We start from the raw sequence: 25,634 nt of genomic DNA, 5'->3' as shown, positions 1-25,634 counted from the left end.
CGTGGAGTACGCCTAATGTCTACTTAGCTAGCGCATCAGGGTAGCTTAATCTGTGCCAAAACATCTTGGGAATATCATCAAAAGCCTTTTCTCATACAGTTTGTTCAGTTTCATTAAAGGCCAAGAAGTCCATTTCTGAGCATCATCAAAAGCAATTTCTTCTGACCACTAAAATGTTCAGAAAGCAACTTGAGAGCTTTCAAAGTTGAAAACTGGCAGCAGTGGGATTCGAACCCACGCCTCCAAAGAGACTGGAGCCTAAATCCAGCGCCTTAGACCGCTCGGCCATGCTACCATGAAAAAGTAGATACATTTGGATCAAAATGACCAAGAGATTTCATAAAGAACATTTCTCCTGGCAAGAAATCCTTTTCCTGAATTTGATTTAAAAAGAAGAATTGTTGCTGCATTCGAGCTGAATATTTAATGATGGCAGCAGAAGGCTGAAAATGCATTCCTCCAGTTAGAAAGGAAGCAAACGCAAGTGAGTTCAACAGTATTACCGCACTACTGCTTTTTCAGATGTTTCTAGGCTATTGAAGGCTTTGAAGTGTAAGATCGTGGAGTACGCCTAATGTCTACTTAGCTAGCGCATCAGGGTAGCTTAATCTGTGCCATAACATCTTGGGAATATTATCAAAAGCCTTTTCTCATACAGTTTGTTCAGTTTCAGAAAAGGCCAAGAAGTCCATTTCTGAGCATCATCAAAAGCAACTTCTTCTGACCACTAAAATGTTCAGAAAGCAACTTGAGAGCTTTCAAAGTTGAAAACTGGCAGCAGTGGGATTCGAACCCACGCCTCCAAAGAGACTGGAGCCTAAATCCAGCGCCTTAGACCGCTCGGCCATGCTACCATGAAAAAGTAGAAACATTTGGATCAAAATGACCAAGAGATTTCATAAAGAACATTTCTCCTACCAAGAAATCCTTTTCCTGAATTTGATTTAAAAAGAAGAATTGTTGCTGCATTCGAGCTGAATATTTAATGATGGCAGCAGAAGGCTGAAAATGCATTCCTCCAGTTAGAAAGGACGCAAACGCAAGTGAGTTCAACAGTATTACCGCACTACTGCTTTTTCAGATGTTTCTAGGCTATTGAAGGCTTTGAAGTGTAAGATCGTGGAGTACGCCTAATGTCTACTTAGCTAGCGCATCAGGGTAGCTTAATCTGTGCCATAACATCTTGGGAATATTATCAAAAGCCTTTTCTCATACAGTTTGTTCAGTTTCAGAAAAGGCCAAGAAGTCCATTTCTGAGCATCATCAAAAGCAACTTCTTCTGACCACTAAAATGTTCAGAAAGCAACTTGAGAGCTTTCAAAGTTGAAAACTGGCAGCAGTGGGATTCGAACCCACGCCTCCAAAGAGACTGGAGCCTAAATCCAGCGCCTTAGACCGCTCGGCCATGCTACCATGAAAAAATATTACATTTCGATCAAAATGACCAAGAGATTTCATAAAGAACATTTCTCCTGGCAAGAAATCCTTTTCCTGAATTTGATTTAAAAAGAAGAATTGTTGCTGCATTCGAGCTGAATATTTAATGATGGTAGCAGAAGGCTGAAAATGCATTCCTCCAGTTAGAAAGGAAGCAAACGCAAGTGAGTTCAACAGTATTACCGCACTACTGCTTTTTCAGATGTTTCTAGGCTATTGAAGGCTTTGAAGTGTAAGATCGTGGAGTACGCCTAATGTCTACTTAGCTAGCGCATCAGGGTAGCTTAATCTGTGCCATAACATCTTGGGAATATTATCAAAAGCCTTTTCTCATACAGTTTGTTCAGTTTCAGAAAAGGCCAAGAAGTCCATTTCTGAGCATCATCAAAAGCAACTTCTTCTGACCACTAAAATGTTCAGAAAGCAACTTGAGAGCTTTCAAAGTCGAAAACTGGCAGCAGTGGGATTCGAACCCACGCCTCCAAAGAGACTGGAGCCTAAATCCAGCGCCTTAGACCGCTCGGCCATGCTACCATGAAAAAGTAGATACATTTGGATCAAAATGACCAAGAGATTTCATAAAGAACATTTCTCCTGGCAAGAAGTCCTTTTCCAGTATTTGATTTAAAAAGAAGAATTATTGCTGCATTCGAGCTGAATATTTAATGATAGCAGCAGAAGGCTGAAAATGCATTCCTCCAGTTAGAAAGGAAGCAAACGCAAGTGAGTTCAACAGTATTACCGCACTACTGCTTTTTCAGATGTTCCTAGGCTATTGAAGGCTTTGAAGTGCAAGATCGTGGAGTACGCCTAATGTCTACTTAGCTAGCGCATCAGGGTAGCTTAATCTGTGCCAAAACATCTTGGGAATATCATCAAAAGCCTTTTCTCATACAGTTTGTTCAGTTTCATTAAAGGCCAAGAAGTCCATTTCTGAGCATCATCAAAAGCAATTTCTTCTGACCACTAAAATGTTCAGAAAGCAACTTGAGAGCTTTCAAAGTTGAAAACTGGCAGCAGTGGGATTCGAACCCACGCCTCCAAAGAGACTGGAGCCTAAATCCAGCGCCTTAGACCGCTCGGCCATGCTACCATGAAAAAGTAGATACATTTGGATCAAAATGACCAAGAGATTTCATAAAGAACATTTCTCCTGGCAAGAAATCCTTTTCCTGAATTTGATTTAAAAAGAAGAATTGTTGCTGCATTCGAGCTGAATATTTAATGATAGCAGCAGAAGGCTGAAAATGCATTCCTCCAGTTAGAAAGGAAGCAAACGCAAGTGAGTTCAACAGTATTACCGCACTACTGCTTTTTCAGATGTTTCTAGGCTATTGAAGGCTTTGAAGTGTAAGATCGTGGAGTACGCCTAATGTCTACTTAGCTAGCGCATCAGGGTAGCTTAATCTGTGCCATAACATCTCGGGAATATTATCAAAAGCCTTTTCTCATACAGTTTGTTCAGTTTCAGAAAAGGCCAAGAAGTCCATTTCTGAGCATCATCAAAAGCAACTTCTTCTGACCACTAAAATGTTCAGAAAGCAACTTGAGAGCTTTTAAAGTTGAAAACTGGCAGCAGTGGGATTCGAACCCACGCCTCCAAAGAGACTGGAGCCTAAATCCAGCGCCTTAGACCGCTCGGCCATGCTACCATGAAAAAGTAGATACATTTGGATCAAAATGACCAAGAGATTTCATAAAGAACATTTCTCCTGGCAAGAAATCCTTTTCCTGAATTTGATTTAAAAAGAAGAATTGTTGCTGCATTCGAGCTGAATATTTAATGATAGCAGCAGAAGGCTGAAAATGCATTCCTCCAGTTAGAAAGGAAGCAAACACAAGTGAGTTCAACAGTATTACCGCACTACTTCTTTTTCAGATGTTTCTAGGCTATTGTAGGCTTTGAAGTGTAAGATCGTGGAGTACGCCTAATGTCTACTTAGCTAGCGCATCAGGGTAGCTTAATCTGTGCCATAACATCTCGGGAATATTATCAAAAGCCTTTTCTCATACAGTTTGTTCAGTTTCAGAAAAGGCCAAGAAGTCCATTTCTGAGCATCATCAAAAGCAACTTCTTCTGACCACTAAAATGTTCAGAAAGCAACTTGAGAGCTTTCAAAGTTGAAAACTGGCAGCAGTGGGATTCGAACCCACGCCTCCAAAGAGACTGGAGCCTAAATCCAGCGCCTTAGACCGCTCGACCATGCTACCATGAAAAAGTAGATACATTTGGATCAAAATGACCAAGAGATTTCATAAAGAACATTTCTCCTGGCAAGAAATCCTTTTCCTGAATTTGATTTAAAAAGAAGAATTGTTGCTGCATTCGAGCTGAATATTTAATGATAGCAGCAGAAGGCTGAAAATGCATTCCTCCAGTTAGAAAGGAAGCAAACGCAAGTGAGTTCAACAGTATTACCGCACTACTGCTTTTTCAGATGTTTCTAGGCTATTGAAGGCTTTGAAGTGTAAGATCGTGGAGTACGCCTAATGTCTACTTAGCTAGCGCATCAGGGTAGCTTAATCTGTGCCATAACATCTTGGGAATATTATCAAAAGCCTTTTCTCATACAGTTTGTTCAGTTTCAGAAAAGGCCAAGAAGTCCATTTCTGAGCATCATCAAAAGCAACTTCTTCTGACCACTAAAATGTTCAGAAAGCAACTTGAGAGCTTTCAAAGTTGAAAACTGGCAGCAGTGGGATTCGAACCCACGCCTCCAAAGAGACTGGAGCCTAAATCCAGCGCCTTAGACCGCTCGGCCATGCTACCATGAAAAAGTAGATACATTTGGATCAAAATGACCAAGAGATTTCATAAAGAACATTTCTCCTGGCAAGAAATCCTTTTCCTGAATTTGATTTAAAAAGAAGAATTGTTGCTGCATTCGAGCTGAATATTTAATGATAGCAGCAGAAGGCTGAAAATGCATTCCTCCAGTTAGAAAGGAAGCAAACGCAAGTGAGTTCAACAGTATTACCGCACTACTGCTTTTTCAGATGTTTCTAGGCTATTGAAGGCTTTGAAGTGTAAGATCGTGGAGTACGCCTAATGTCTACTTAGCTAGCGCATCAGGGTAGCTTAATCTGTGCCATAACATCTTGGGAATATTATCAAAAGCCTTTTCTCATACAGTTTGTTCAGTTTCAGAAAAGGCCAAGAAGTCCATTTCTGAGCATCATCAAAAGCAACTTCTTCTGACCACTAAAATGTTCAGAAAGCAACTTGAGAGCTTTCAAAGTTGAAAACTGGCAGCAGTGGGATTCGAACCCACGCCTCCAAAGAGACTGGAGCCTAAATCCAGCGCCTTAGACCGCTCGGCCATGCTACCATGAAAAAGTAGATACATTTGGATCAAAATGACCAAGAGATTTCATAAAGAACATTTCTCCTGGCAAGAAATCCTTTTCCTGAATTTGATTTAAAAAGAAGAATTGTTGCTGCATTCGAGCTGAATATTTAATGATAGCAGCAGAAGGCTGAAAATGCATTCCTCCAGTTAGAAAGGAAGCAAACGCAAGTGAGTTCAACAGTATTACCGCACTACTGCTTTTTCAGATGTTTCTAGGCTATTGAAGGCTTTGAAGTGTAAGATCGTGGAGTACGCCTAATGTCTACTTAGCTAGCGCATCAGGGTAGCTTAATCTGTGCCATAACATCTCGGGAATATTATCAAAAGCCTTTTCTCATACAGTTTGTTCAGTTTCAGAAAAGGCCAAGAAGTCCATTTCTGAGCATCATCAAAAGCAACTTCTTCTGACCACTAAAATGTTCAGAAAGCAACTTGAGAGCTTTCAAAGTTGAAAACTGGCAGCAGTGGGTTTCGAACCCACGCCTCCAAAGAGACTGGAGCCTAAATCCAGCGCCTTAGACCGCTCGGCCATGCTACCATGAAAAAGTAGATACATTTGGATCAAAATGACCAAGAGATTTCATAAAGAACATTTCTCCTGGCAAGAAATCCTTTTCCTGAATTTGATTTAAAAAGAAGAATTGTTGCTGCATTCGAGCTGAATATTTAATGATAGCAGCAGAAGGCTGAAAATGCATTCCTCCAGTTAGAAAGGAAGCAAACACAAGTGAGTTCAACAGTATTACCGCACTACTTCTTTTTCAGATGTTTCTAGGCTATTGTAGGCTTTGAAGTGTAAGATCGTGGAGTACGCCTAATGTCTACTTAGCTAGCGCATCAGGGTAGCTTAATCTGTGCCATAACATCTCGGGAATATTATCAAAAGCCTTTTCTCATACAGTTTGTTCAGTTTCAGAAAAGGCCAAGAAGTCCATTTCTGAGCATCATCAAAAGCAACTTCTTCTGACCACTAAAATGTTCAGAAAGCAACTTGAGAGCTTTCAAAGTTGAAAACTGGCAGCAGTGGGATTCGAACCCACGCCTCCAAAGAGACTGGAGCCTAAATCCAGCGCCTTAGACCGCTCGACCATGCTACCATGAAAAAGTAGATACATTTGGATCAAAATGACCAAGAGATTTCATAAAGAACATTTCTCCTGGCAAGAAATCCTTTTCCTGAATTTGATTTAAAAAGAAGAATTGTTGCTGCATTCGAGCTGAATATTTAATGATAGCAGCAGAAGGCTGAAAATGCATTCCTCCAGTTAGAAAGGAAGCAAACGCAAGTGAGTTCAACAGTATTACCGCACTACTGCTTTTTCAGATGTTTCTAGGCTATTGAAGGCTTTGAAGTGTAAGATCGTGGAGTACGCCTAATGTCTACTTAGCTAGCGCATCAGGGTAGCTTAATCTGTGCCATAACATCTTGGGAATATTATCAAAAGCCTTTTCTCATACAGTTTGTTCAGTTTCAGAAAAGGCCAAGAAGTCCATTTCTGAGCATCATCAAAAGCAACTTCTTCTGACCACTAAAATGTTCAGAAAGCAACTTGAGAGCTTTCAAAGTTGAAAACTGGCAGCAGTGGGATTCGAACCCACGCCTCCAAAGAGACTGGAGCCTAAATCCAGCGCCTTAGACCGCTCGGCCATGCTACCATGAAAAAGTAGATACATTTGGATCAAAATGACCAAGAGATTTCATAAAGAACATTTCTCCTGGCAAGAAATCCTTTTCCTGAATTTGATTTAAAAAGAAGAATTGTTGCTGCATTCGAGCTGAATATTTAATGATAGCAGCAGAAGGCTGAAAATGCATTCCTCCAGTTAGAAAGGAAGCAAACGCAAGTGAGTTCAACAGTATTACCGCACTACTGCTTTTTCAGATGTTTCTAGGCTATTGAAGGCTTTGAAGTGTAAGATCGTGGAGTACGCCTAATGTCTACTTAGCTAGCGCATCAGGGTAGCTTAATCTGTGCCATAACATCTCGGGAATATTATCAAAAGCCTTTTCTCATACAGTTTGTTCAGTTTCAGAAAAGGCCAAGAAGTCCATTTCTGAGCATCATCAAAAGCAACTTCTTCTGACCACTAAAATGTTCAGAAAGCAACTTGAGAGCTTTCAAAGTTGAAAACTGGCAGCAGTGGGTTTCGAACCCACGCCTCCAAAGAGACTGGAGCCTAAATCCAGCGCCTTAGACCGCTCGGCCATGCTACCATGAAAAAGTAGATACATTTGGATCAAAATGACCAAGAGATTTCATAAAGAACATTTCTCCTGGCAAGAAATCCTTTTCCTGAATTTGATTTAAAAAGAAGAATTGTTGCTGCATTCGAGCTGAATATTTAATGATAGCAGCAGAAGGCTGAAAATGCATTCCTCCAGTTAGAAAGGAAGCAAACGCAAGTGAGTTCAACAGTATTACCGCACTACTGCTTTTTCAGATGTTTCTAGGCTATTGAAGGCTTTGAAGTGTAAGATCGTGGAGTACGCCTAATGTCTACTTAGCTAGCGCATCAGGGTAGCTTAATCTGTGCCATAACATCTTGGGAATATTATCAAAAGCCTTTTCTCATACAGTTTGTTCAGTTTCAGAAAAGGCCAAGAAGTCCATTTCTGAGCATCATCAAAAGCAACTTCTTCTGACCACTAAAATGTTCAGAAAGCAACTTGAGAGCTTTCAAAGTTGAAAACTGGCAGCAGTGGGATTCGAACCCACGCCTCCAAAGAGACTGGAGCCTAAATCCAGCGCCTTAGACCGCTCGGCCATGCTACCATGAAAAAGTAGATACATTTGGATCAAAATGACCAAGAGATTTCATAAAGAACATTTCTCCTGGCAAGAAATCCTTTTCCTGAATTTGATTTAAAAAGAAGAATTGTTGCTGCATTCGAGCTGAATATTTAATGATAGCAGCAGAAGGCTGAAAATGCATTCCTCCAGTTAGAAAGGAAGCAAACGCAAGTGAGTTCAACAGTATTACCGCACTACTGCTTTTTCAGATGTTTCTAGGCTATTGAAGGCTTTGAAGTGTAAGATCGTGGAGTACGCCTAATGTCTACTTAGCTAGCGCATCAGGGTAGCTTAATCTGTGCCATAACATCTCGGGAATATTATCAAAAGCCTTTTCTCATACAGTTTGTTCAGTTTCAGAAAAGGCCAAGAAGTCCATTTCTGAGCATCATCAAAAGCAACTTCTTCTGACCACTAAAATGTTCAGAAAGCAACTTGAGAGCTTTTAAAGTTGAAAACTGGCAGCAGTGGGATTCGAACCCACGCCTCCAAAGAGACTGGAGCCTAAATCCAGCGCCTTAGACCGCTCGGCCATGCTACCATGAAAAAGTAGATACATTTGGATCAAAATGACCAAGAGATTTCATAAAGAACATTTCTCCTGGCAAGAAATCCTTTTCCTGAATTTGATTTAAAAAGAAGAATTGTTGCTGCATTCGAGCTGAATATTTAATGATAGCAGCAGAAGGCTGAAAATGCATTCCTCCAGTTAGAAAGGAAGCAAACACAAGTGAGTTCAACAGTATTACCGCACTACTTCTTTTTCAGATGTTTCTAGGCTATTGTAGGCTTTGAAGTGTAAGATCGTGGAGTACGCCTAATGTCTACTTAGCTAGCGCATCAGGGTAGCTTAATCTGTGCCATAACATCTCGGGAATATTATCAAAAGCCTTTTCTCATACAGTTTGTTCAGTTTCAGAAAAGGCCAAGAAGTCCATTTCTGAGCATCATCAAAAGCAACTTCTTCTGACCACTAAAATGTTCAGAAAGCAACTTGAGAGCTTTCAAAGTTGAAAACTGGCAGCAGTGGGATTCGAACCCACGCCTCCAAAGAGACTGGAGCCTAAATCCAGCGCCTTAGACCGCTCGGCCATGCTACCATGAAAAAGTAGATACATTTGGATCAAAATGACCAAGAGATTTCATAAAGAACATTTCTCCTGGCAAGAAATCCTTTTCCTGAATTTGATTTAAAAAGAAGAATTGTTGCTGCATTCGAGCTGAATATTTAATGATAGCAGCAGAAGGCTGAAAATGCATTCCTCCAGTTAGAAAGGAAGCAAACGCAAGTGAGTTCAACAGTATTACCGCACTACTGCTTTTTCAGATGTTTCTAGGCTATTGAAGGCTTTGAAGTGTATGATCGTGGAGTACGCCTAATGTCTACTTAGCTAGCGCATCAGGGTAGCTTAATCTGTCCATAACATCTTGGGAATATTATCAAAAGCCTTTTCTCATACAGTTTGTTCAGTTTCAGAAAAGGCCAAGAAGTCCATTTCTGAGCATCATCAAAAGCAACTTCTTCTGACCACTAAAATGTTCAGAAAGCAACTTGAGAGCTTTCAAAGTTGAAAACTGGCAGCAGTGGGATTCGAACCCACGCCTCCAAAGAGACTAGAGCCTAAATCCAGCGCCTTAGACCGCTCGGCCATGCTACCATGAAAAAGTAGATACATTTGGATCAAAATGACCAAGAGATTTCATAAAGAACATTTCTCCTGGCAAGAAATCCTTTTCCTGAATTTGATTTAAAAAGAAGAATTGTTGCTGCATTCGAGCTGAATATTTAATGATAGCAGCAGAAGGCTGAAAATGCATTCCTCCAGTTAGAAAGGAAGCAAACGCAAGTGAGTTCAACAGTATTACCGCACTACTGCTTTTTCAGATGTTTCTAGGCTATTGAAGGCTTTGAAGTGTAAGATCGTGGAGTACGCCTAATGTCTACTTAGCTAGCGCATCAGGGTAGCTTAATCTGTGCCATAACATCTCGGGAATATTATCAAAAGCCTTTTCTCATACAGTTTGTTCAGTTTCAGAAAAGGCCAAGAAGTCCATTTCTGAGCATCATCAAAAGCAACTTCTTCTGACCACTAAAATGTTCAGAAAGCAACTTGAGAGCTTTTAAAGTTGAAAACTGGCAGCAGTGGGATTCGAACCCACGCCTCCAAAGAGACTGGAGCCTAAATCCAGCGCCTTAGACCGCTCGGCCATGCTACCATGAAAAAGTAGATACATTTGGATCAAAATGACCAAGAGATTTCATAAAGAACATTTCTCCTGGCAAGAAATCCTTTTCCTGAATTTGATTTAAAAAGAAGAATTGTTGCTGCATTCGAGCTGAATATTTAATGATAGCAGCAGAAGGCTGAAAATGCATTCCTCCAGTTAGAAAGGAAGCAAACACAAGTGAGTTCAACAGTATTACCGCACTACTTCTTTTTCAGATGTTTCTAGGCTATTGTAGGCTTTGAAGTGTAAGATCGTGGAGTACGCCTAATGTCTACTTAGCTAGCGCATCAGGGTAGCTTAATCTGTGCCATAACATCTCGGGAATATTATCAAAAGCCTTTTCTCATACAGTTTGTTCAGTTTCAGAAAAGGCCAAGAAGTCCATTTCTGAGCATCATCAAAAGCAACTTCTTCTGACCACTAAAATGTTCAGAAAGCAACTTGAGAGCTTTCAAAGTTGAAAACTGGCAGCAGTGGGATTCGAACCCACGCCTCCAAAGAGACTGGAGCCTAAATCCAGCGCCTTAGACCGCTCGACCATGCTACCATGAAAAAGTAGATACATTTGGATCAAAATGACCAAGAGATTTCATAAAGAACATTTCTCCTGGCAAGAAATCCTTTTCCTGAATTTGATTTAAAAAGAAGAATTGTTGCTGCATTCGAGCTGAATATTTAATGATAGCAGCAGAAGGCTGAAAATGCATTCCTCCAGTTAGAAAGGAAGCAAACGCAAGTGAGTTCAACAGTATTACCGCACTACTGCTTTTTCAGATGTTTCTAGGCTATTGAAGGCTTTGAAGTGTAAGATCGTGGAGTACGCCTAATGTCTACTTAGCTAGCGCATCAGGGTAGCTTAATCTGTGCCATAACATCTTGGGAATATTATCAAAAGCCTTTTCTCATACAGTTTGTTCAGTTTCAGAAAAGGCCAAGAAGTCCATTTCTGAGCATCATCAAAAGCAACTTCTTCTGACCACTAAAATGTTCAGAAAGCAACTTGAGAGCTTTCAAAGTTGAAAACTGGCAGCAGTGGGATTCGAACCCACGCCTCCAAAGAGACTGGAGCCTAAATCCAGCGCCTTAGACCGCTCGGCCATGCTACCATGAAAAAGTAGATACATTTGGATCAAAATGACCAAGAGATTTCATAAAGAACATTTCTCCTGGCAAGAAATCCTTTTCCTGAATTTGATTTAAAAAGAAGAATTGTTGCTGCATTCGAGCTGAATATTTAATGATAGCAGCAGAAGGCTGAAAATGCATTCCTCCAGTTAGAAAGGAAGCAAACGCAAGTGAGTTCAACAGTATTACCGCACTACTGCTTTTTCAGATGTTTCTAGGCTATTGAAGGCTTTGAAGTGTAAGATCGTGGAGTACGCCTAATGTCTACTTAGCTAGCGCATCAGGGTAGCTTAACCTGTGCCATAACATCTCGGGAATATTATCAAAAGCCTTTTCTCATACAGTTTGTTCAGTTTCAGAAAAGGCCAAGAAGTCCATTTCTGAGCATCATCAAAAGCAACTTCTTCTGACCACTAAAATGTTCAGAAAGCAACTTGAGAGCTTTCAAAGTTGAAAACTGACAGCAGTGGGATTCGAACCCACGCCTCCAAAGAGACTGGAGCCTAAATCCAGCGCCTTAGACCGCTCGGCCATGCTACCATGAAAAAGTAGTTACATTTGGATCAAAATGACCAAGAGATTTCATAAAGAACATTTCTCCTGGCAAGAAATCCTTTTCCTGAATTTGATTTAAAAAGAAGAATTGTTGCTGCATTCGAGCTGAATATTTAATGATAGCAGCAGAAGGCTGAAAATGCATTCCTCCAGTTAGAAAGGAAGCAAACGCAAGTGAGTTCAACAGTATTACCGCACTACTGCTTTTTCAGATGTTTCTAGGCTATTGAAGGCTTTGAAGTGTAAGATCGTGGAGTACGCCTAATGTCTACTTAGCTAGCGCATCAGGGTAGCTTAATCTGTGCCATAACATCTTGGGAATATTATCAAAAGCCTTTTCTCATACAGTTTGTTCAGTTTCAGAAAAGGCCAAGAAGTCCATTTCTGAGCATCATCAAAAGCAACTTCTTCTGACCACTAAAATGTTCAGAAAGCAACTTGAGAGCTTTCAAAGTTGAAAACTGACAGCAGTGGGATTCGAACCCACGCCTCCAAAGAGACTGGAGCCTAAATCCAGCGCCTTAGACCGCTCGGCCATGCTACCATGAAAAAGTTGATACATTTGGATCAAAATGACCAAGAGATTTCATAAAGAACATTTCTCCTGGCAAGAAATCCTTTTCCTGAATTTGATTTAAAAAGAAGAATTGTTGCTGCATTCGAGCTGAATATTTAATGATAGCAGCAGAAGGCTGAAAATGCATTCCTCCAGTTAGAAAGGAAGCAAACGCAAGTGAGTTCAACAGTATTACCGCACTACTGCTTTTTCAGATGTTTCTAGGCTATTGAAGGCTTTGAAGTGTAAGATCGTGGAGTACACCTAATGTCTACTTAGCTAGCGCATCAGGGTAGCTTAATCTGTGCCATAACATCTCGGGAATATTATCAAAAGCCTTTTCTCATACAGTTTGTTCAGTTTCAGAAAAGGCCAAGAAGTCCATTTCTGAGTATCATCAAAAGCAACTTCTTCTGACCACTAAAATGTTCAGAAAGCAACTGGAGAGCTTTCAAAGTTGAAAACTGGCAGCAGTGGGATTCGAAACCACGCCTCCAAAGAGACTGGAGCCTAAATCCAGCGCCTTAGACCGCTCGGCCATGCGACCATGAAAAAGTAGGTACATTTGGATCAAAATGACCAAGAGATTTCATAAAGAACATTTCTCCTGGCAAGAAATCCTTTTCCTGAATTTGATTTAAAAAGAAGAATTGTTGCTGCATTCGAGCTGAATATTTAATGATAGCAGCAGAAGGCTGAAAATGCATTCCTCCAGTTAGAAAGGAAGCAAACGCAAGTGAGTTCAACAGTATTACCGCACTACTGCTTTTTCAGATGTTTCTAGGCTATTGAAGGCTTTGAAGTGTAAGATCGTGGAGTACGCCTAATGTCTACTTAGCTAGCGCATCAGGGTAGCTTAATCTGTGCCATAACATCTCGGGAATATTATCAAAAGCCTTTTCTCATACAGTTTGTTCAGTTTCAGAAAAGGCCAAGAAGTCCATTTCTGAGCATCATCAAAAGCAACTTCTTCTGACCACTAAAATGTTCAGAAAGCAACTTGAGAGCTTTCAAAGTTGAAAACTGACAGCAGTGGGATTCGAACCCACGCCTCCAAAGAGACTGGAGCCTAAATCCAGCGCCTTAGACCGCTCGGCCATGCTACCATGAAAAAGTAGATACATTTGGATCAAAATGACCAAGAGATTTCATAAAGAACATTTCTCCTGGCAAGAAATCCTTTTCCTGAATTTGATTTAAAAAGAAGAATTGTTGCTGCATTCGAGCTGAATATTTAATGATAGCAGCAGAAGGCTGAAAATGCATTCCTCCAGTTAGAAAGGAAGCAAACGCAAGTGAGTTCAACAGTATTACCGCACTACTGCTTTTTCAGATGTTTCTAGGCTATTGAAGGCTTTGAAGTGTAAGATCGTGGAGTACGCCTAATGTCTACTTAGCTAGCGCATCAGGGTAGCTTAATCTGTGCCATAACATCTCGGGAATATTATCAAAAGCCTTTTCTCATACAGTTTGTTCAGTTTCAGAAAAGGCCAAGAAGTCCATTTCTGAGCATCATCAAAAGCAACTTCTTCTGACCACTAAAATGTTCAGAAAGCAACTTGAGAGCTTTCAAAGTTGAAAACTGACAGCAGTGGGATTCGAACCCACGCCTCCAAAGAGACTGGAGCCTAAATCCAGCGCCTTAGACCGCTCGGCCATGCTACCATGAAAAAGTAGATACATTTGGATCAAAATGACCAAGAGATTTCATAAAGAACATTTCTCCTGGCAAGAAATCCTTTTCCTGAATTTGATTTAAAAAGAAGAATTGTTGCTGCATTCGAGCTGAATATTTAATGATAGCAGCAGAAGGCTGAAAATGCATTCCTCCAGTTAGAAAGGAAGCAAACGCAAGTGAGTTCAACAGTATTACCGCACTACTGCTTTTTCAGATGTTTCTAGGCTATTGAAGGCTTTGAAGTGTAAGATCGTGGAGTACGCCTAATGTCTACTTAGCTAGCGCATCAGGGTAGCTTAATCTGTGCCATAACATCTCGGGAATATTATCAAAAGCCTTTTCTCATACAGTTTGTTCAGTTTCAGAAAAGGCCAAGAAGTCCATTTCTGAGCATCATCAAAAGCAACTTCTTCTGACCACTAAAATGTTCAGAAAGCAACTTGAGAGCTTTCAAAGTTGAAAACTGACAGCAGTGGGATTCGAACCCACGCCTCCAAAGAGACTGGAGCCTAAATCCAGCGCCTTAGACCGCTCGGCCATGCTACCATGAAAAAGTAGATACATTTGGATCAAAATGACCAAGAGATTTCATAAAGAACATTTCTCCTGGCAAGAAATCCTTTTCCTGAATTTGATTTAAAAAGAAGAATTGTTGCTGCATTCGAGCTGAATATTTAATGATAGCAGCAGAAGGCTGAAAATGCATTCCTCCAGTTAGAAAGGAAGCAAACGCAAGTGAGTTCAACAGTATTACCGCACTACTGCTTTTTCAGATGTTTCTAGGCTATTGAAGGCTTTGAAGTGTAAGATCGTGGAGTACACCTAATGTCTACTTAGCTAGCGCATCAGGGTAGCTTAATCTGTGCCATAACATCTCGGGAATATTATCAAAAGCCTTTTCTCATACAGTTTGTTCAGTTTCAGAAAAGGCCAAGAAGTCCATTTCTGAGTATCATCAAAAGCAACTTCTTCTGACCACTAAAATGTTCAGAAAGCAACTGGAGAGCTTTCAAAGTTGAAAACTGGCAGCAGTGGGACTCGAACCCACGCCTCCAAAGAGACTGGAGCCTAAATCCAGCGCCTTAGACCGCTCGGCCATGCGACCATGAAAAAGTAGGTACATTTGGATCAAAATGACCAAGAGATTTCATAAAGAACATTTCTCCTGGCAAGAAATCCTTTTCCTGAATTTGATTTAAAAAGAAGAATTGTTGCTGCATTCGAGCTGAATATTTAATGATAGCAGCAGAAGGCTGAAAATGCATTCCTCCAGTTAGAAAGGAAGCAAACGCAAGTGAGTTCAACAGTATTACCGCACTACTGCTTTTTCAGATGTTTCTAGGCTATTGAAGGCTTTGAAGTGTAAGATCGTGGAGTACGCCTAATGTTTACTTAGCTAGCGCATCAGGGTAGCTTAATCTGTGCCATAACATCTCGGGAATATTATCAAAAGCCTTTTCTCATACAGTTTGTTCAGTTTCAGAAAAGGCCAAGAAGTCCATTTCTGAGCATCATCAAAAGCAACTTGTTCAGAAAGCAACTGGAGAGCTTTCAAAGTTGAAAACTGGCAGCAGTGGGATTCGAACCCACGCCTCCAAAGAGACTGGAGCCTAAATCCAGCGCCTTAGACCGCTCGGCCATGCGACCATGAAAAAGTAGATACATTTGGATCAAAATGACCAAGAGATTTCATAAAGAACATTTCTCCTGGCAAGAAATCCTTTTCCTGAATTTGATTTAAAAAGAAGAATTGTTGCTGCATTCGAGCTGAATATTTAATGATAGCAGCAGAAGGCTGAAAATGCATTCCTCCAGTTAGAAAGGAAGCAAACGCAAGTGAGTTCAACAGTATTACCGCACTACTGCTTTTTCAGATGTTTCTAGGCTATTGAAGGCTTTGAAGTGTAAGATCGTGGAGTACGCCTAATGTCTACTTAGCTAGCGCATCAGGGTAGCTTAATCTGTGCCATAACATCTCGGGAATATTATCAAAAGCCTTTTCTCATACAGTTTGTTCAGTTTCAGAAAAGGCCAAGAAGTCCATTTCTGAGCATCATCAAAAGCAACTTCTTCTGACCACTAAAATGTTCAGAAAGCAACTTGAGAGCTTTCAAAGTTGAAAACTGGCAGCAGTGGGATTCGAACCCACGCCTCCAAAGAGACTGGAGCCTAAATCCAGCGCCTTAGACCGCTCGGCCATGCTACCATGAAAAAGTAGATACATTTGGATCAAAATGACCAAGAGATTTCATAAAGAACATTTCTCCTGGCAAGAAATCCTTTTCCTGAATTTGATTTAAAAAGAAGAATTGTTGCTGCATTCGAGCTGAATATTTAATGATAGCAGCAGAAGGCTGAAAATGCATTCCTCCAGTTAGAAAGGAAGCAAACGCAAGTGAGTTCAACAGTATTACCGCACTACTGCTTTTTCAGATGTTTCTAGGCTATTGAAGGCTTTGAAGTGTAAGATCGTGGAGTACGCCTAATGTCTACTTAGCTAGCGCATCAGGGTAGCTTAATCTGTGCCATAACATCTCGGGAATATTATCAAAAGCCTTTTCTCATACAGTTTGTTCAGTTTCAGAAAAGGCCAAGAAGTCCATTTCTGAGCATCATCAAAAGCAACTTCTTCTGACCACTAAAATGTTCAGAAAGCAACTTGAGAGCTTTCAAAGTTGAAAACTGACAGCAGTGGGATTCGAACCCACGCCTCCAAAGAGACTGGAGCCTAAATCCAGCGCCTTAGACCGCTCGGCCATGCTACCATGAAAAAGTAGATACATTTGGATCAAAATGACCAAGAGATTTCATAAAGAACATTTCTCCTGGCAAGAAATCCTTTTCCTGAATTTGATTTAAAAAGAAGAATTGTTGCTGCATTCGAGCTGAATATTTAATGATAGCAGCAGAAGGCTGAAAATGCATTCCTCCAGTTAGAAAGGAAGCAAACGCAAGTGAGTTCAACAGTATTACCGCACTACTGCTTTTTCAGATGTTTCTAGGCTATTGAAGGCTTTGAAGTGTAAGATCGTGGAGTACGCCTAATGTCTACTTAGCTAGCGCATCAGGGTAGCTTAATCTGTGCCATAACATCTCGGGAATATTATCAAAAGCCTTTTCTCATACAGTTTGTTCAGTTTCAGAAAAGGCCAAGAAGTCCATTTCTGAGCATCATCAAAAGCAACTTCTTCTGACCACTAAAATGTTCAGAAAGCAACTTGAGAGCTTTCAAAGTTGAAAACTGACAGCAGTGGGATTCGAACCCACGCCTCCAAAGAGACTGGAGCCTAAATCCAGCGCCTTAGACCGCTCGGCCATGCTACCATGAAAAAGTAGATACATTTGGATCAAAATGACCAAGAGATTTCATAAAGAACATTTCTCCTGGCAAGAAATCCTTTTCCTGAATTTGATTTAAAAAGAAGAATTGTTGCTGCATTCGAGCTGAATATTTAATGATAGCAGCAGAAGGCTGAAAATGCATTCCTCCAGTTAGAAAGGAAGCAAACGCAAGTGAGTTCAACAGTATTACCGCACTACTGCTTTTTCAGATGTTTCTAGGCTATTGAAGGCTTTGAAGTGTAAGATCGTGGAGTACGCCTAATGTCTACTTAGCTAGCGCATCAGGGTAGCTTAATCTGTGCCATAACATCTCGGGAATATTATCAAAAGCCTTTTCTCATACAGTTTGTTCAGTTTCAGAAAAGGCCAAGAAGTCCATTTCTGAGCATCATCAAAAGCAACTTCTTCTGACCACTAAAATGTTCAGAAAGCAACTTGAGAGCTTTCAAAGTTGAAAACTGACAGCAGTGGGATTCGAACCCACGCCTCCAAAGAGACTGGAGCCTAAATCCAGCGCCTTAGACCGCTCGGCCATGCTACCATGAAAAAGTAGATACATTTGGATCAAAATGACCAAGAGATTTCATAAAGAACATTTCTCCTGGCAAGAAATCCTTTTCCTGAATTTGATTTAAAAAGAAGAATTGTTGCTGCATTCGAGCTGAATATTTAATGATAGCAGCAGAAGGCTGAAAATGCATTCCTCCAGTTAGAAAGGAAGCAAACGCAAGTGAGTTCAACAGTATTACCGCACTACTGCTTTTTCAGATGTTTCTAGGCTATTGAAGGCTTTGAAGTGTAAGATCGTGGAGTACACCTAATGTCTACTTAGCTAGCGCATCAGGGTAGCTTAATCTGTGCCATAACATCTCGGGAATATTATCAAAAGCCTTTTCTCATACAGTTTGTTCAGTTTCAGAAAAGGCCAAGAAGTCCATTTCTGAGTATCATCAAAAGCAACTTCTTCTGACCACTAAAATGTTCAGAAAGCAACTGGAGAGCTTTCAAAGTTGAAAACTGGCAGCAGTGGGACTCGAACCCACGCCTCCAAAGAGACTGGAGCCTAAATCCAGCGCCTTAGACCGCTCGGCCATGCGACCATGAAAAAGTAGGTACATTTGGATCAAAATGACCAAGAGATTTCATAAAGAACATTTCTCCTGGCAAGAAATCCTTTTCCTGAATTTGATTTAAAAAGAAGAATTGTTGCTGCATTCGAGCTGAATATTTAATGATAGCAGCAGAAGGCTGAAAATGCATTCCTCCAGTTAGAAAGGAAGCAAACGCAAGTGAGTTCAACAGTATTACCGCACTACTGCTTTTTCAGATGTTTCTAGGCTATTGAAGGCTTTGAAGTGTAAGATCGTGGAGTACGCCTAATGTTTACTTAGCTAGCGCATCAGGGTAGCTTAATCTGTGCCATAACATCTCGGGAATATTATCAAAAGCCTTTTCTCATACAGTTTGTTCAGTTTCAGAAAAGGCCAAGAAGTCCATTTCTGAGCATCATCAAAAGCAACTTGTTCAGAAAGCAACTGGAGAGCTTTCAAAGTTGAAAACTGGCAGCAGTGGGATTCGAACCCACGCCTCCAAAGAGACTGGAGCCTAAATCCAGCGCCTTAGACCGCTCGGCCATGCGACCATGAAAAAGTAGGTACATTTGGATCAAAATGACCAAGAGATTTCATAAAGAACATTTCTCCTGGCAAGAAATCCTTTTCCTGAATTTGATTTAAAAAGAAGAATTGTTGCTGCATTCGAGCTGAATATTTAATGATAGCAGCAGAAGGCTGAAAATGCATTCCTCCAGTTAGAAAGGAAGCAAACGCAAGTGAGTTCAACAGTATTACCGCACTACTGCTTTTTCAGATGTTTCTAGGCTATTGAAGGCTTTGAAGTGTAAGATCGTGGAGTACGCCTAATGTCTACTTAGCTAGCGCATCAGGGTAGCTTAATCTGTGCCATAACATCTCGGGAATATTATCAAAAGCCTTTTCTCATACAGTTTGTTCAGTTTCAGAAAAGGCCAAGAAGTCCATTTCTGAGCATCATCAAAAGCAACTTCTTCTGACCACTAAAATGTTCAGAAAGCAACTTGAGAGCTTTCAAAGTTGAAAACTGACAGCAGTGGGATTCGAACCCACGCCTCCAAAGAGACTGGAGCCTAAATCCAGCGCCTTAGACCGCTCGGCCATGCTACCATGAAAAAGTAGATACATTTGGATCAAAATGACCAAGAGATTTCATAAAGAACATTTCTCCTGGCAAGAAATCCTTTTCCTGAATTTGATTTAAAAAGAAGAATTGTTGCTGCATTCGAGCTGAATATTTAATGATAGCAGCAGAAGGCTGAAAATGCATTCCTCCAGTTAGAAAGGAAGCAAACGCAAGTGAGTTCAACAGTATTACCGCACTACTGCTTTTTCAGATGTTTCTAGGCTATTGAAGGCTTTGAAGTGTAAGATCGTGGAGTACGCCTAATGTCTACTTAGCTAGCGCATCAGGGTAGCTTAATCTGTGCCATAACATCTCGGGAATATTATCAAAAGCCTTTTCTCATACAGTTTGTTCAGTTTCAGAAAAGGCCAAGAAGTCCATTTCTGAGCATCATCAAAAGCAACTTCTTCTGACCACTAAAATGTTCAGAAAGCAACTTGAGAGCTTTCAAAGTTGAAAACTGACAGCAGTGGGATTCGAACCCACGCCTCCAAAGAGACTGGAGCCTAAATCCAGCGCCTTAGACCGCTCGGCCATGCTACCATGAAAAAGTAGATACATTTGGATCAAAATGACCAAGAGATTTCATAAAGAACATTTCTCCTGGCAAGAAATCCTTTTCCTGAATTTGATTTAAAAAGAAGAATTGTTGCTGCATTCGAGCTGAATATTTAATGATAGCAGCAGAAGGCTGAAAATGCATTCCTCCAGTTAGAAAGGAAGCAAACGCAAGTGAGTTCAACAGTATTACCGCACTACTGCTTTTTCAGATGTTTCTAGGCTATTGAAGGCTTTGAAGTGTAAGATCGTGGAGTACACCTAATGTCTACTTAGCTAGCGCATCAGGGTAGCTTAATCTGTGCCATAACATCTCGGGAATATTATCAAAAGCCTTTTCTCATACAGTTTGTTCAGTTTCAGAAAAGGCCAAGAAGTCCATTTCTGAGTATCATCAAAAGCAACTTCTTCTGACCACTAAAATGTTCAGAAAGCAACTGGAGAGCTTTCAAAGTTGAAAACTGGCAGCAGTGGGACTCGAACCCACGCCTCCAAAGAGACTGGAGCCTAAATCCAGCGCCTTAGACCGCTCGGCCATGCGACCATGAAAAAGTAGGTACATTTGGATCAAAATGACCAAGAGATTTCATAAAGAACATTTCTCCTGGCAAGAAATCCTTTTCCTGAATTTGATTTAAAAAGAAGAATTGTTGCTGCATTCGAGCTGAATATTTAATGATAGCAGCAGAAGGCTGAAAATGCATTCCTCCAGTTAGAAAGGAAGCAAACGCAAGTGAGTTCAACAGTATTACCGCACTACTGCTTTTTCAGATGTTTCTAGGCTATTGAAGGCTTTGAAGTGTAAGATCGTGGAGTACGCCTAATGTTTACTTAGCTAGCGCATCAGGGTAGCTTAATCTGTGCCATAACATCTCGGGAATATTATCAAAAGCCTTTTCTCATACAGTTTGTTCAGTTTCAGAAAAGGCCAAGAAGTCCATTTCTGAGCATCATCAAAAGCAACTTGTTCAGAAAGCAACTGGAGAGCTTTCAAAGTTGAAAACTGGCAGCAGTGGGATTCGAACCCACGCCTCCAAAGAGACTGGAGCCTAAATCCAGCGCCTTAGACCGCTCGGCCATGCGACCATGAAAAAGTAGATACATTTGGATCAAAATGACCAAGAGATTTCATAAAGAACATTTCTCCTGGCAAGAAATCCTTTTCCTGAATTTGATTTAAAAAGAAGAATTGTTGCTGCATTCGAGCTGAATATTTAATGATAGCAGCAGAAGGCTGAAAATGCATTCCTCCAGTTAGAAAGGAAGCAAACGCAAGTGAGTTCAACAGTATTACCGCACTACTGCTTTTTCAGATGTTTCTAGGCTATTGAAGGCTTTGAAGTGTAAGATCGTGGAGTACGCCTAATGTCTACTTAGCTAGCGCATCAGGGTAGCTTAATCTGTGCCATAACATCTCGGGAATATTATCAAAAGCCTTTTCTCATACAGTTTGTTCAGTTTCAGAAAAGGCCAAGAAGTCCATTTCTGAGCATCATCAAAAGCAACTTCTTCTGACCACTAAAATGTTCAGAAAGCAACTTGAGAGCTTTCAAAGTTGAAAACTGACAGCAGTGGGATTCGAACCCACGCCTCCAAAGAGACTGGAGCCTAAATCCAGCGCCTTAGACCGCTCGGCCATGCTACCATGAAAAAGTAGATACATTTGGATCAAAATGACCAAGAGATTTCATAAAGAACATTTCTCCTGGCAAGAAATCCTTTTCCTGAATTTGATTTAAAAAGAAGAAGAATTGTTGCTGCATTCGAGCTGAATATTTAATGATGGCAGCAGAAGGCTGAAAATGCATTCCTCCAGTTAGAAAGGAAGCAAACGCAAGTGAGTTCAACAGTATTACCGCACTACTGCTTTTTCAGATGTTTCTAGGCTTTGAAGTGCAAGATCGTGGAGTGCGCCTAATGTCCACTTAGCTAGCGCATCAGGGTAGCTTAATCTGTGCCATAACATCTTGGGAATATCATCAAAAGCCTTTTCTCATACAGTTTGTTCAGTTTCAGAAAAGGCCAAGAAGTCCATTTCTGAGCATCATCAAAAGCAACTTCTTCTGACCACTAAAACGTTCAGAAAGCAACTTGAGAGCTTTCAAAATCGAAAACTGGCAGCAGTGGGATTCGAACCCACGCCTCCAAAGAGACTGGAGCCTAAATCCAGCGCCTTAGACCGCTCGGCCATGCTACCATGCAAAAGTTGATACATTTGGATCAAAATGACCAAGAGATTTCATAAAGAACATTTCTCCTGGCAAGAAATCCTTTTCCAGAATTTGATTTAAAAAGAAGAATTGTTGCTGCATTCGAGCTGAATATTTAATGATGGCAGCAGAAGGCTGAAAATGCATTCCTCCAGTTAGAAAGGAAGCAAACGCAAGTGAGTTCAACAGTATTACCGCCCTACTGCTTTTTCAGATGTTTCTAGGCTATTGAAGGCTTTGAAGTGCAAGATCGTGGAGTGCGCCTAATGACTACTTAGCTAGCGCATTAGGGTAGCTTAATCTGTGCCATAACATCTTGGGAATATCATCAAAAGCCTTTTCTCATACAGTTTGTTCAGTTTCAGAAAAGGCCAAGAAGTCCATTTCTGAGCATCATCAAAAGCAACTTCTTCTGACCACTAAAATGTTCAGAAAGCAACTTGAGAGCTTTCAAAGTCAAAAACTGGCAGCAGTGAGATTCGAACCCACGCCTCCAAAGAGACTGGAGCCTAAATCCAGCGCCTTAGACCGCTCGGCCATGCTACCATGAAAAAGTTGATACATTAGGATCAAAATGACCAAAGAGACTGGAGTCCATTTCTGAGCATCATCAAAAGCAACTTCTTCTGACCACTAAAAGGTTTACCAAGCAACTTGAGAGCTTTCAAAGTTAAAAACTGGCAGCATTGGGATTGATTTAAAAAGAAGAAGAATTTTTGCTGCATTCGAGCTGAATATTTAATGATGGCAGCAGAAGGCTGAAAATGCATTCCTCCAGTTAGAAAGGAAGCAAACGCAAGTGAGTTCAACAGTATTACCGCCCTACTGCTTTTTCAGATGTTTCTAGGCTATTGAAGGCTTTGAAGTGCAAGATCGTGGAGTGCGCCTAATGACTACTTAGCTAGCGCATTAGGGTAGCTTAATCTGTGCCATAACATCTTGGGAATATCATCAAAAGCCTTTTCTCATACAGTTTGTTCAGTTTCAGAAAAGGCCAAGAAGTCCATTTCTGAGCATCATCAAAAGCAACTTCTTCTGACCACTAAAATGTTCAGAAAGCAACTTGAGAGCTTTCAAAATCGAAAACTGGCAGCAGTGGGATTCGAACCCACGCCTCCAAAGAGACTGGAGCCTAAATCCAGCGCCTTAGACCGCTCGGCCATGCTACCATGACAAAGTGGATACATTAGGATCAAAATGACCAAAGAGACTGGAGTCCATTTCTGAGCATCATCAAAAGCAACTTCTTCTGACCACTAAAAGGTTTACCAAGCAACTTGAGAGCTTTCAAAGTTAAAAACTGGCAGCAGTGGGATTCAAACCCACGCCTCCAAAGAGACTGGAGCCTAAATCCAGCGCCTTAGACCGCTCGGCCATGCTACCATGAAAAAGTGGATAATTTTGGATCAAAATGTCCGAGAGATTGCATAAAGAACATTTCGCCTGGCAAGAAATCCTTTTCCAGAATTTGATTTAAAAAGAAGAAGAATTGTTGCTGCATTCGAGCTGAATATTTAATGATGGCAGCAGAAGGCTGAAAATGCATTCCTCCAGTTAGAAAGGAAGCAAACGCAAGTGAGTTCAACAGTATTACCGCACTACTGCTTTTTCAGATGTTTCTAGGCTATTGAAGGCTTTGAAGTGCAAGATCGTGGAGTGCGCCTAATGTCTACTTAGCTAGCGCATCAGGGTAGCATAATCTGTGCCAAAACATCTTGGGAATATCATCAAAAGCCTTTTCTCATACAGTTTGTTCAGTTTCAGAAAAGGCCAAGAAGTCCATTTCTGAGCATCATCAAAAGCAACTTCTTCTGACCAGTAAAATGTTCAGAAAGCAACTTGAGAGCTTTCAAAGTTGAAAACTAGCAGCAGTGGGATTCGAACCCACACCTCCAAAGAGACTGGAGCCTTAAGCCAGCGCCTTAGACCACTCAACCATGCTACCATGAAAAAGTAGATACATTTGGATCAAAATGACCAAGAGATTTCATAAAGAACATTTCTCCTGACAAGAAATCCTTTTCCAGAATTTTATTTAAAAAGAAGAAGAATTGTTGCTGCATTCGAGCTGAATATTTAATGATGGCAGCAGAAGGCTGAAAATGCATTCCTCCAGTTAGAAAGGAAGCAAACGCAAGTGAGTTCAACAGTATTACCGCACTCATAGGCGTAGCGTCAGGGGGTGCTGGGGTCGCCATGGCGACCCGGCCCGTGAGCTCAGGGGGCCCCGGAGCCACCCTCCGACATACCCCCATGCACATTCAGTGCATTAATGGCTGACCGTTCTTTCCCCCGCATGATGCGGCAGTCAGAACAGCCAGCCTGAGAGGAAAAGCAGGGAGGTACTTACATGGGCCGGCAGGGGAGGAGGGAGGAGGGAGGAGGTCACATGGGACGGCAGGGGACAGGGATCATGTGCTGCCCCCCCTGCTTCCTGCTGAACGGGGAAGCTTCTGAGTTTACCTCTCCTGCTGCTGCTGTCACATGGAGGAGAAGTGGACTGAGCCGTGGGGTAAGTGTGTATATCTGTGTGTGTGTGTGTGTGTATATATCTGTGTGTGTGTGTATATCTGTGTGTATGTATGTGTGTGTGTGTGTATGTGTGTATATCTGTGTGTGTGTATATCTGTGTGTGTGTGTGTGTGTATGTATGTGTGTGTATGTGTGTGTATGTATGTGTGTGTGTGTGTGTGTATATCTGTGTGTGTGTATGTGTGTGTGTGTGTATATATCTGTGTGTGTGTGTGTATGTGTGTGTGTATGTGTGTGTGTGTGTATGTGTGTGTGTGTGTATATCTGTGTGTGTGTATATCTGTGTGTGTGTGTGTATATCTGTGTGTGTGTGTATATCTGTGTGTGTGTGTATATCTGTGTGTGTGTGTGTATATCTGTGTGTGTGTGTATCTGTGTGTGTGTGTATATCTGTGTGTGTGTGTGTCTGTATATCTGTGTGTGTGGGGGTGGGTGTATATCTGTGTGTGTGGGTGGGTGTATATCTGTGTGTGTGTGTATATCTGTGTGTGTGTATGTGTGTATGTGTGTATGTGTGTATGTGTGTGTGTGTGTGTGTGTGTGTATATCTGTGTGTGTGTGTATATCTGTGTGTGTGTGTGTGTGTATATCTGTGTGTGTGTGTGTTTATCTGCGTGTGTGTGTGTATATCTGTGTGTGTGTGTGTATATCTGTGTGTGTGTGTATATCTGTGTGTGTGTGTGTGTATATCTGTGTGTGTGTGTGTGTGTATATCTGTGTGTGTGTATATCTGTGTGTGTGTGTGTGTATATCTGTGTGTGTATATCTGTGTGTCTGTGTGTATATCTGTGTGTGTGTGTGTATATCTCTGTGTGTGTGTGTGTGTGTGTGTATATCTGTGTGTGTGTGTGTGTATATCTGTGTGTGTGTGTGTGTGTGTATATCTGTGTGTGTGTGTGTGTGTATATCTGTGTGTGTGTGTGTATCTGTGTGTGTGTGTGTGTATATCTGTGTGTGTGTGTGTGTGTGTGTATATCTGTGTGTGTGTGTGTATATCTGTGTGTGTGTCTCTGTATGTGTATCTCTCTCCCTCTCCTTCTCCCTGGATTTACT

At 41.1% G+C, this 25,634-nt stretch overlaps 28 non-coding genes across 28 annotated transcripts; all 28 read right to left on the bottom strand.

Moving 5' to 3' along the window:
* Positions 1-213: 213 nt before the first annotated feature.
* Positions 214-295, bottom strand: TRNAL-UAG (transfer RNA leucine (anticodon UAG)). Its single transcript has one exon. It is a non-coding gene; the product is annotated as a tRNA-Leu (tRNA).
* Positions 296-772: 477 nt separating this feature from the next.
* Positions 773-854, bottom strand: TRNAL-UAG (transfer RNA leucine (anticodon UAG)). Its single transcript has one exon. It is a non-coding gene; the product is annotated as a tRNA-Leu (tRNA).
* A 477-nt stretch (positions 855-1,331) lies between these two features.
* On the bottom strand, positions 1,332-1,413 carry TRNAL-UAG (transfer RNA leucine (anticodon UAG)). Its single transcript has one exon. It is a non-coding gene; the product is annotated as a tRNA-Leu (tRNA).
* A 476-nt stretch (positions 1,414-1,889) lies between these two features.
* TRNAL-UAG (transfer RNA leucine (anticodon UAG)) lies at positions 1,890-1,971 on the bottom strand. Its single transcript has one exon. It is a non-coding gene; the product is annotated as a tRNA-Leu (tRNA).
* Positions 1,972-2,448: 477 nt separating this feature from the next.
* On the bottom strand, positions 2,449-2,530 carry TRNAL-UAG (transfer RNA leucine (anticodon UAG)). Its single transcript has one exon. It is a non-coding gene; the product is annotated as a tRNA-Leu (tRNA).
* A 477-nt stretch (positions 2,531-3,007) lies between these two features.
* Positions 3,008-3,089, bottom strand: TRNAL-UAG (transfer RNA leucine (anticodon UAG)). The gene has a single exon. It is a non-coding gene; the product is annotated as a tRNA-Leu (tRNA).
* A 1,036-nt stretch (positions 3,090-4,125) lies between these two features.
* TRNAL-UAG (transfer RNA leucine (anticodon UAG)) lies at positions 4,126-4,207 on the bottom strand. Its single transcript has one exon. It is a non-coding gene; the product is annotated as a tRNA-Leu (tRNA).
* A 477-nt stretch (positions 4,208-4,684) lies between these two features.
* TRNAL-UAG (transfer RNA leucine (anticodon UAG)) lies at positions 4,685-4,766 on the bottom strand. Its single transcript has one exon. It is a non-coding gene; the product is annotated as a tRNA-Leu (tRNA).
* A 1,595-nt stretch (positions 4,767-6,361) lies between these two features.
* TRNAL-UAG (transfer RNA leucine (anticodon UAG)) lies at positions 6,362-6,443 on the bottom strand. Its single transcript has one exon. It is a non-coding gene; the product is annotated as a tRNA-Leu (tRNA).
* Positions 6,444-7,479: 1,036 nt separating this feature from the next.
* Positions 7,480-7,561, bottom strand: TRNAL-UAG (transfer RNA leucine (anticodon UAG)). Its single transcript has one exon. It is a non-coding gene; the product is annotated as a tRNA-Leu (tRNA).
* Positions 7,562-8,038: 477 nt separating this feature from the next.
* Positions 8,039-8,120, bottom strand: TRNAL-UAG (transfer RNA leucine (anticodon UAG)). The gene has a single exon. It is a non-coding gene; the product is annotated as a tRNA-Leu (tRNA).
* A 477-nt stretch (positions 8,121-8,597) lies between these two features.
* Positions 8,598-8,679, bottom strand: TRNAL-UAG (transfer RNA leucine (anticodon UAG)). Its single transcript has one exon. It is a non-coding gene; the product is annotated as a tRNA-Leu (tRNA).
* Positions 8,680-9,714: 1,035 nt separating this feature from the next.
* TRNAL-UAG (transfer RNA leucine (anticodon UAG)) lies at positions 9,715-9,796 on the bottom strand. Its single transcript has one exon. It is a non-coding gene; the product is annotated as a tRNA-Leu (tRNA).
* Positions 9,797-10,832: 1,036 nt separating this feature from the next.
* TRNAL-UAG (transfer RNA leucine (anticodon UAG)) lies at positions 10,833-10,914 on the bottom strand. The gene has a single exon. It is a non-coding gene; the product is annotated as a tRNA-Leu (tRNA).
* Positions 10,915-11,391: 477 nt separating this feature from the next.
* On the bottom strand, positions 11,392-11,473 carry TRNAL-UAG (transfer RNA leucine (anticodon UAG)). The gene has a single exon. It is a non-coding gene; the product is annotated as a tRNA-Leu (tRNA).
* Positions 11,474-11,950: 477 nt separating this feature from the next.
* TRNAL-UAG (transfer RNA leucine (anticodon UAG)) lies at positions 11,951-12,032 on the bottom strand. Its single transcript has one exon. It is a non-coding gene; the product is annotated as a tRNA-Leu (tRNA).
* Positions 12,033-13,068: 1,036 nt separating this feature from the next.
* Positions 13,069-13,150, bottom strand: TRNAL-UAG (transfer RNA leucine (anticodon UAG)). Its single transcript has one exon. It is a non-coding gene; the product is annotated as a tRNA-Leu (tRNA).
* Positions 13,151-13,627: 477 nt separating this feature from the next.
* Positions 13,628-13,709, bottom strand: TRNAL-UAG (transfer RNA leucine (anticodon UAG)). The gene has a single exon. It is a non-coding gene; the product is annotated as a tRNA-Leu (tRNA).
* Positions 13,710-14,186: 477 nt separating this feature from the next.
* On the bottom strand, positions 14,187-14,268 carry TRNAL-UAG (transfer RNA leucine (anticodon UAG)). The gene has a single exon. It is a non-coding gene; the product is annotated as a tRNA-Leu (tRNA).
* Positions 14,269-15,846: 1,578 nt separating this feature from the next.
* TRNAL-UAG (transfer RNA leucine (anticodon UAG)) lies at positions 15,847-15,928 on the bottom strand. Its single transcript has one exon. It is a non-coding gene; the product is annotated as a tRNA-Leu (tRNA).
* A 477-nt stretch (positions 15,929-16,405) lies between these two features.
* Positions 16,406-16,487, bottom strand: TRNAL-UAG (transfer RNA leucine (anticodon UAG)). Its single transcript has one exon. It is a non-coding gene; the product is annotated as a tRNA-Leu (tRNA).
* Positions 16,488-16,964: 477 nt separating this feature from the next.
* On the bottom strand, positions 16,965-17,046 carry TRNAL-UAG (transfer RNA leucine (anticodon UAG)). The gene has a single exon. It is a non-coding gene; the product is annotated as a tRNA-Leu (tRNA).
* A 477-nt stretch (positions 17,047-17,523) lies between these two features.
* On the bottom strand, positions 17,524-17,605 carry TRNAL-UAG (transfer RNA leucine (anticodon UAG)). The gene has a single exon. It is a non-coding gene; the product is annotated as a tRNA-Leu (tRNA).
* Positions 17,606-19,183: 1,578 nt separating this feature from the next.
* TRNAL-UAG (transfer RNA leucine (anticodon UAG)) lies at positions 19,184-19,265 on the bottom strand. The gene has a single exon. It is a non-coding gene; the product is annotated as a tRNA-Leu (tRNA).
* Positions 19,266-19,742: 477 nt separating this feature from the next.
* Positions 19,743-19,824, bottom strand: TRNAL-UAG (transfer RNA leucine (anticodon UAG)). The gene has a single exon. It is a non-coding gene; the product is annotated as a tRNA-Leu (tRNA).
* A 1,578-nt stretch (positions 19,825-21,402) lies between these two features.
* Positions 21,403-21,484, bottom strand: TRNAL-UAG (transfer RNA leucine (anticodon UAG)). Its single transcript has one exon. It is a non-coding gene; the product is annotated as a tRNA-Leu (tRNA).
* Positions 21,485-21,954: 470 nt separating this feature from the next.
* On the bottom strand, positions 21,955-22,036 carry TRNAL-UAG (transfer RNA leucine (anticodon UAG)). Its single transcript has one exon. It is a non-coding gene; the product is annotated as a tRNA-Leu (tRNA).
* Positions 22,037-23,136: 1,100 nt separating this feature from the next.
* On the bottom strand, positions 23,137-23,218 carry TRNAL-UAG (transfer RNA leucine (anticodon UAG)). The gene has a single exon. It is a non-coding gene; the product is annotated as a tRNA-Leu (tRNA).
* Positions 23,219-25,634: the final 2,416 nt, after the last annotated feature.

The sequence above is a fragment of the Eleutherodactylus coqui genome, chromosome 13 (assembly GCF_035609145.1).
Source record: "Eleutherodactylus coqui strain aEleCoq1 chromosome 13, aEleCoq1.hap1, whole genome shotgun sequence".
Taxonomy (NCBI): domain Eukaryota; kingdom Metazoa; phylum Chordata; class Amphibia; order Anura; family Eleutherodactylidae; genus Eleutherodactylus; species Eleutherodactylus coqui.
The sequence above is the reverse complement of the archived record's forward strand: the minus strand, read 5'-3'. Positions and strand labels throughout refer to the sequence as shown.